Raw genomic sequence first — 7,508 nt, forward strand, 5'->3', positions numbered from 1 at the left:
GCTGCCGGGGCGGCCGGCAGGGGGCGCTGCGGGGGCCGGCGGGGCGGACGGTTCAGGAGCTCCCCGCGCGGCCCTCCTGTGCCCGGGCTCCCGCGACGGTCGCCTCTTCCAACTGTTCGGGAAAGCTTCCTCCTCTTGGTGTGGAGCCAATCTTTCTTCCCCGGGTCGCTGATGCCTCCCTCGCCGCCGTTCGAGGGCTGCGGGCCTCCCGTGCCCCGCTGACTGACTGGCAAGGGCTGCCCCTCGACGGCGTGCTGCTCCCGCCCGACGACAGCCACGTCGCCAAGGCTGCAACAGAACACGCCGACGGCCGTGAGGTACCTCGAGACGCACGCCCCGAAGGAGGGGACGTGAGCTGTCGCACAGGACACACAGCCTGCAGGCAGTCCAGCGGTTTCAGCGGTGCACGTGTGCTTGACCTCGGCCCACACGCCCTGTTTACCTTGCGACTTGCACTCCTCCACCGAGGGTCTCTGCTAGTGCCTTTGAAATCTAGGAAGATCTCTGTGACCTAGAGAGGCCGTGCTTTCCTTCCTCCCCGGCCGCGTCCCCGGGAGCCGCGAGCCGACCGAGCCGGCCGCCCGCGAGAGAGCGCACGTGGGACGTGGTGCCGGGGTGGAGCCCCCGCGGCCCAAGCCCCTGCGTCCTCCAGGGGTCGGAGCTGAACGAGCCTTCACGTGATGCTCTCGGCTGACGTGGAGGGGCAGACACCGGCTGCCCTGCCCAGTCCTGCCCCGATAGCAGGTTTGTGAGTAAAATAAATGTTGGGGTTGTTTAAGCCCCTTTGTTTTGAGCACAGTCCCATTCTTCCATAATTCTCATTGCCAAATAGCTTTTCAATGATATCTGTACAGTTCTGTGAACTTTTCTGGAGAAAGATGCTTTCAAAAAGAAGGTAATACCATCAGTACTGTTCTCATACTATCACTGCCCTTACTTGTTTGGTCCACATGGTTCGCTTCTGAATCCCATCACAGTCTTGGTCTCCCTGCCCTAAGGACCAAACCGTTAAGTTTTGCGAGTGCATAGTTAAGCAAAATTCAGCCCCCAGTTTTTCTGAATGAAGATTTGGACTAAGGGAAGTAAGAAGGCAGCTTGTATTTTTAAGGAAGGCAGAAAAGTGCTCTTAGAATGTTTTAGCCTTGGGCCGGCCCGTGGCTCACTCGGGAGAGTGCGGTGCCGATCACACCAAGGCCACGGGTTCGGATCCCTATGTAGGGATGGCCGGTTTGCTCACTGGCTGAGCGTGGTGCTGACAACACCAAGTCAAGGGTTAAGATCCCCTTACCGGTCATCTTTAAAAAAAAAAAAGAATGTTTTAGCCTTATAAGGAAAGCTACTGGCTGGTAAATTTAAGTATTTTTCTGGATAATGGTAAAACCCAATACCTGCTTGAGTAGCCAGGAGGCTACTGAAAAGCTCGGGAGGTCTGGGGCCAGGAGGTCGAGGCATGGATTTCACAAGTGGAAAATCTGGGCAATTCATGATATTCCCAATTCCTTTTTTTCTACTCAGGTCCTAGCTCTTCTGAAACGCTGTGACGATATATAAAAATTATCTTGCTATTTATTAGTTGCAGAATAGACAATGATCCATGAATTTTCCTTTTTTTTTTTTTTTTAACAAAATCAATTTTCTGATACAATGTGGCCAACATAGCGCTAGGCAGGTTGATTAAAATGAGTTTCCTAATGATTTTCTGGATAAGAATAAGCAAAGAGAGATGTGGCCTTTCCATAAAGAAATTCATGTGCTTTTATGTCATGGGCATCTTTGATGAAAAGCTCATATTTCTCAGTGCTGGGAAGGTCCTCATATTTATTAGAGTCTTGTAATTTACTTGAGGGAATTGTCCTTAGGGCTAAATGAAAACCAGTATTTGTCAATGCTTACAGCTTAGGACAACACACACACACACACACATTATATATATATATATTTTTTTATATATATATATTTTATATATATATATAATGTGTGTGTATGTGTGTGTGTGTAGGAAAAGATTTGAGTATAGTCAAAGAAAAAGGCTAAATGGTAGTCTTGTTCAAGAATGTGCCTGTATCAAAATTTTATTTATTATCTTTAATTTTAATCTTTCCTTTCTTTGTGTAAATGGATCATAGACATGGGCATTTTGAGAACTTCACCTAAGTATAGCAATGCATGATCCCACTTTAGACTAATGGTTATTGAATTAATTTCTTTCCACGGGACAATTCTTAGACTACAATTCAGATTCATCTCTATGTAGGTAATGATTTTCTTGAGCAGACAAAATACAGTATGATTGACTTACATTTTTTCTTAAGTACCAAACTTTCTAATTAGAGTTATAGAGATGGAATTGCATTACAATGTTATCATTATTGTTTTCATTTCTACATGTAGCATGTATAAATTATACATCTCTTGAGATGCCAATACTTGAAATCATAAGGAATAGGAGGCCAGAGTTAATAGAAGAAAATTGTGAATTTTAAATTAATGAAATCGTAAAAACTTCTGGCATTATGTATAGGTTTCTTCATTGAAACACTTCTTACAGGTTTCTCACTGGTGAAAGTAAACATCTTAATTAACTGAGTTCAGCTTTCACCCTTTATACATCAGAAGGCTAGAAAATAGGATAGGATGATTAATTATGTTCGATGGCACATACCATTATCTGAGTATTTTACAATTAAGTTAATTCAACAGATAATGTAATAATTCTACTTTTAGAGTATCCCAAAGTGATGGAAATTATTAGATTTTTCAGTTTGTTTTGTTCAGTTCAGCTATGAAAATGCTTTCAGCTGAAAATACTAAAATCTGGTCATGGACTTGTGTTAAGTGTTGGTATTTTTGGAAACAAGAACCGAAGCCTTGAGTCATTTGGTCTTCTATGGCTGATCTTGCTGTAGACAGCTGTCACTCTGAGTTACTAACTTGTCAGAAGAGTAAGATGTGGAAGTGACCATGCAGCTCTGTGAAGGCTGCAACTGCTGCGGACTCATCTCTGTGGAGAACCAAGACCTGAGTCACCCTCTCTTCACATAGACATGTTTACTTAAGTGAGAAATTCAGCTTGACCTGAACTTCACCCTTGGTTATATGCTGCTTCTAGGCTGGAAGTGTAATTCTTGTATCTTGGAGGTCTACTCTATGCTTGTAAGCAGAAAAAAAAGCCATTTTTCCATATTTTTCACTTTTTTTCTTTTTCTTTCTTTTTCTTTTTTTTTTTGTATAATTAGAACTACCAGAGCTCAGAGGCTAGGGCCCATTGGCGACCAGCAAAACCAGCGAGACCAACAGGCCTGAAGGCTCAGAGGAGATCGACACTAGAGACCTGAGTGAAATCCAGGGGGGGTGGCTATTGTGTCCAGATTATTAAAGCCCCTCATGAGACTGAGTATGTTAACAGGTGTGCATGATATTTAGGACATGGTAATTTATATTGATGAACCTGTAGGTTGTTTTTTAGGTATTTGGAACAGCATGGAAAATAAGAAGCCATATAACATCACAAATACAATCTAAGTCCTTTGCTCCTCTTTCTGACCCCATTCCTTCCTCTCCCTTCCTCTTTAGAGGTACCCACTATCTCGATGTAGTGTTTATTCTTCCTAGGAATGTATTTATGTTTTATCACATATGTGTGTACCCAGAAATAATAACACGGTAACAGTTGTGCGTGTGTGTGTATTCACTACATCAATTCGCATAATTCATGAAATCTGATTATAAAGCAACTTCTTTTTTTGTCCCTTTACATTTATTTGTTGGGGATAGTTCTTCTCCTGCCCCTGGTGAAAACTGATTACTGTTGTCACTTTGACTAAAAAAGAACAAGCCCTGTGATCTCTTTAAGTAACAAAACATGGTCCCAATTCAGTAATTGAAATGTCCAGGGATATGTTATAATCAAAACCCACTCCTGGGGAAGGGTGCTGAGTTGGGGGCTTAGCATTGACCCCACTGGCAGACTGGGCACTCGGCAGCAGCAGTGGCTGGATCAGTCTCAGTGAGAGGAAGTCCATGGTGCTGAGCCACGAGGCCTTCACCCTTGCTGCCATGACCACTTCACATGGTCCCACTGAGCCAGCACCAGGGAGGCTGGGAAAAGAGGCTGACCAACATCCAAAGGACCTTTCACTTCCTCAATGAGAAGCTCTATGGTGCTGAGCCACGAGGCCTTCACCCTTGCTGCCATGACCACTTCACATGGTCCCACTGAGCCAGCACCAGGAAGGCTGGGAAAAGAGGCTGACCAACATCCAAAGGACCTTTCACTTCCTCAATGAGAAGCTCTCTGAAGACGACACGATCTGGTGGGCATTTACATAACGTGAATTTCTTCATGCTCTGTGCCTGTTTCTAGAGATCTGTCCATGTAGGGCTCCTCTACTCCTCCTTGCCAGCCTCCAGCATTGCCTTTCCAGGTCCCTAAGCAGCTGTCCAAGCAGTTAGCCACTCCCATGAGTCAGTGTACTGTGCTCAGGTCTCCCGATAATGCCCACCATTAGCCAAACCCTACTGGAAGCCATAGGGCAAGGGAGCCAGGCTGATGCAGTCCACACAGATTAGTCTTTCAGAACACAAGGAGCACAGAGGAGGAGAGAGGGTCTGAGGGGCAAAGGAAGGCTACCCCAGCCATCACACATGCTTGGGTCTGCGTGTAGTCTCTATTCTGTTCGGTGGTCTATGAGTCTATCCTTGCACTAGTGCCACACATCCTAATTATGACAACTTTATAACATGTCTTGCTAGTTGTAGGGCTTGTCTCCTCACCTTTTCTGGAACCAGCATGTCAAGTTCTGTAAAAGCCTTGTTGGGACTTTGATTTCAGGCAAATAAGTTTTTAAGTTCCTAACAAGTTTGTCTGCTAAATAAACCAGTCAGACTAAATTCTACCTTGTGAGCCTAAATGCCTCCTTTAGTCTCAGAAGCGGTTTTTCTTCTGCCTTGACACTTGCACAGAGCTAACATGCAGCTGCATATTGCTGACACCACACATTTCCTTAACAGAAAACTTGTGGTTACTTCAAAATCTACAAAGTACTTGGGGATACTCTCAGAAAAAAATGTACACAAGTGGTTTCCTCAGAATCTCTATCAGGAATCTGATTATTTTACACTTACAACTCTCACTGGCAGGGGTTGGCCAAGTTTTCTCTTGTCAGTTATGGCTACTGTTGGGGTTTCTGGTTGCTTAAGAGATGATTTTCCTTCTACATCATTGGAAATTAAGTGAAGATTTTTCTGCAATATTAAAAATGCCCAAAACATGCTGTCTGGCCTTTCCTTTCCTAATTGTTAACCGAAGCACTCTTCATTTTAAAATTATACATTAAGTTCTACACTTGCTTTTTAAAGCACATAATCCTCATAAGAAACACCTAAGAAAGTAGGAATCAAACTAAACAAACACATTTGTACGTTGTATGAGATACACAAAAATGTGCAAAAGTTGTGCACATCAATCTGTTAACTGGGAAAAAAAATTCCCTTTACATCTGTGTTTCTCAGTCCTTCATGTCATAGAATCTGAGCCTCTATAGCTATGATGTTTGGCATTTGATTGTTCCCTGAAGAATAATTGCCAAAACTGAAAAAATACAAATTATTATGCTCATTTCCTGGCAATAAACCAGTCTGCAAAAATAGGAGAGTACAGATGAACAGAAACATTAAGATCAAGAACGACAAATCTGATGGCCAGGACTGATTGTTAGGCCCCCTTCTCTCTGCCTTTTTTTTCTTTCTAAAGAACTCTTTGTATGAAACAAAAAGAATTCTTCAAAGACAAAGTGATTAATGAATATGAAGACTAGAGATTTCACTACCAAGGTGAAAAGTGACAGCACAAAGTTAAGGAAGTTGTTATGAGGTCAATAAATACTCATACTACTCAGACACTGTTAATAAAAAAAACCCAGAACATTCTGCTAGCATAAATTGGAATTTAATTCGACAATGACCCTTAACCAAAAATCTTTGGTAGTGCCCGATTTATAAAATTATTTTTTTGTAAAATGTAGGTTTAAAAATTTTTAAAGTAGACATTAAGTTCTATAGGGCTATCTGGTTTTAGACAGAATTTCACAGAACTTCATATCTGCACCATTTAGGTACACGAGATACAACACAGACGAGCCATAGCCTTTATTTTGGTCATACAATTCAGTCTACTCATTTTGGAGCAAAATACATGTAGTAATGTCCTCCTTAATACTACCCTAGCACTTAAGTGGTCCAGAACCTACATTTTGGCTTTTCCAATGGTTCATGGCAAATGTTAATCAGATGTTTGCTATCCTCTACACGTTCCAAGTTTTGAGCACCGGATAGTACTATTATAAAACCATTTACTCCAGCTTTTGTGGGGCGGGGAAGTATAAAATCCTTCACCCGTAAGCATTTGCAGATTAAAGCTGGTCACTGTGTAATGGTTATATTTATTTGTTTATCCTTCAACCAAGCACAAATGAAAATGGGGATCACTTTGCAGCTGGTATTTGTACTATAGAATAGACTCTGATGTCAGATTACAAGCCTGTTTGATTCATTTTATTTCATGAGTGACAAGCACATTTTTCATATCATTCTTGTAACTTTGATTTTACGTAGAGAAATTTAGTTGCAAGGATTCAAATGATTATAAAGTGTTGTTCATGCTTTTATAGGTCCTTAGAGAGCTTTGAGAAGTGGAAGTTTTCTAAAAATGAACTTTCATCAAAAGATTAAAAGAATTAAGGAGAAATATGCTTTAAACTGTTCTCCAGTTCTAACCATAGCTAGGTTTCTTGTACACACTAGCACTGTGCATGGCACAATCAAGGACAAGGTGCATGCAGGCAGCTTACCCATGGCTTGCGCTGCCCACCTACTCTGAGGCTTTGTTTTGTTGGTTTTTTGCAGCTGGCCAGCATGGGGATCCAAACCCTTGACCTTAGTGTTACAAGGTGCACTCTAACCAACTGAGCTAACCAGCCAGTGCTATGCTAAGAGGTCTGAAAGAAATTCCTTTCCTTTCCCTGGGAATTCCTGATCTAGGACAGAAAGGTCTCTAGCCTCTTTGAGTAGTTATCTCTAGGCAAGAGCTCACTCTAGTGGAGAGCCAGAGGTATCTTCTCCAGTTTTACCAGACTTTATAAAGGAACAATACAAGTCACTGTCTATCAATAAAGTCAAACAACCTCCTGAGCTGACTCAATTTACAGCTTATTCATTTCAAAATATGTGAGTGCTAAGCACGTGTAGCACTGTGTATGATGCTTGGAATTTGGGATAGATGCACTAATATTCTGGCTTCTTCTATATGAAATTAAAACAACAAAAAACAAAGCAAGTTACTCTTGAGAAACTATGACTTTAGCTTATGCTAGGAGCCAGGGCCAAGTGGAATACTGAAGGAACTTAATTGAGGTGTTATGACCTCTTTTTTGACTACTGGCTACATGAATATTATTTATTATTAGTTTAATGGGAGAGGAAAGAAAAAAAATAGAAGAAAAAAACATGAA

General features: G+C 41.9%; 1 long non-coding RNA gene across 1 annotated transcript; it reads left to right on the plus strand.

Annotated features, from left to right (window-relative positions):
* The first annotated feature begins 794 nt into the window (after nucleotides 1–794).
* On the plus strand, nucleotides 795–3,672 carry LOC103587280. The gene is made up of 2 exons (XR_550211.1): nucleotides 795–895; nucleotides 3,237–3,672. It is a non-coding gene; the product is annotated as an uncharacterized LOC103587280 (long non-coding RNA).
* Nucleotides 3,673–7,508: the final 3,836 nt, after the last annotated feature.

The sequence above is a fragment of the Galeopterus variegatus genome, unplaced genomic scaffold, assembly GCF_000696425.1.
Source record: "Galeopterus variegatus unplaced genomic scaffold, G_variegatus-3.0.2 Scaffold438, whole genome shotgun sequence".
Classification (NCBI taxonomy): Eukaryota; Metazoa; Chordata; class Mammalia; order Dermoptera; family Cynocephalidae; genus Galeopterus; species Galeopterus variegatus.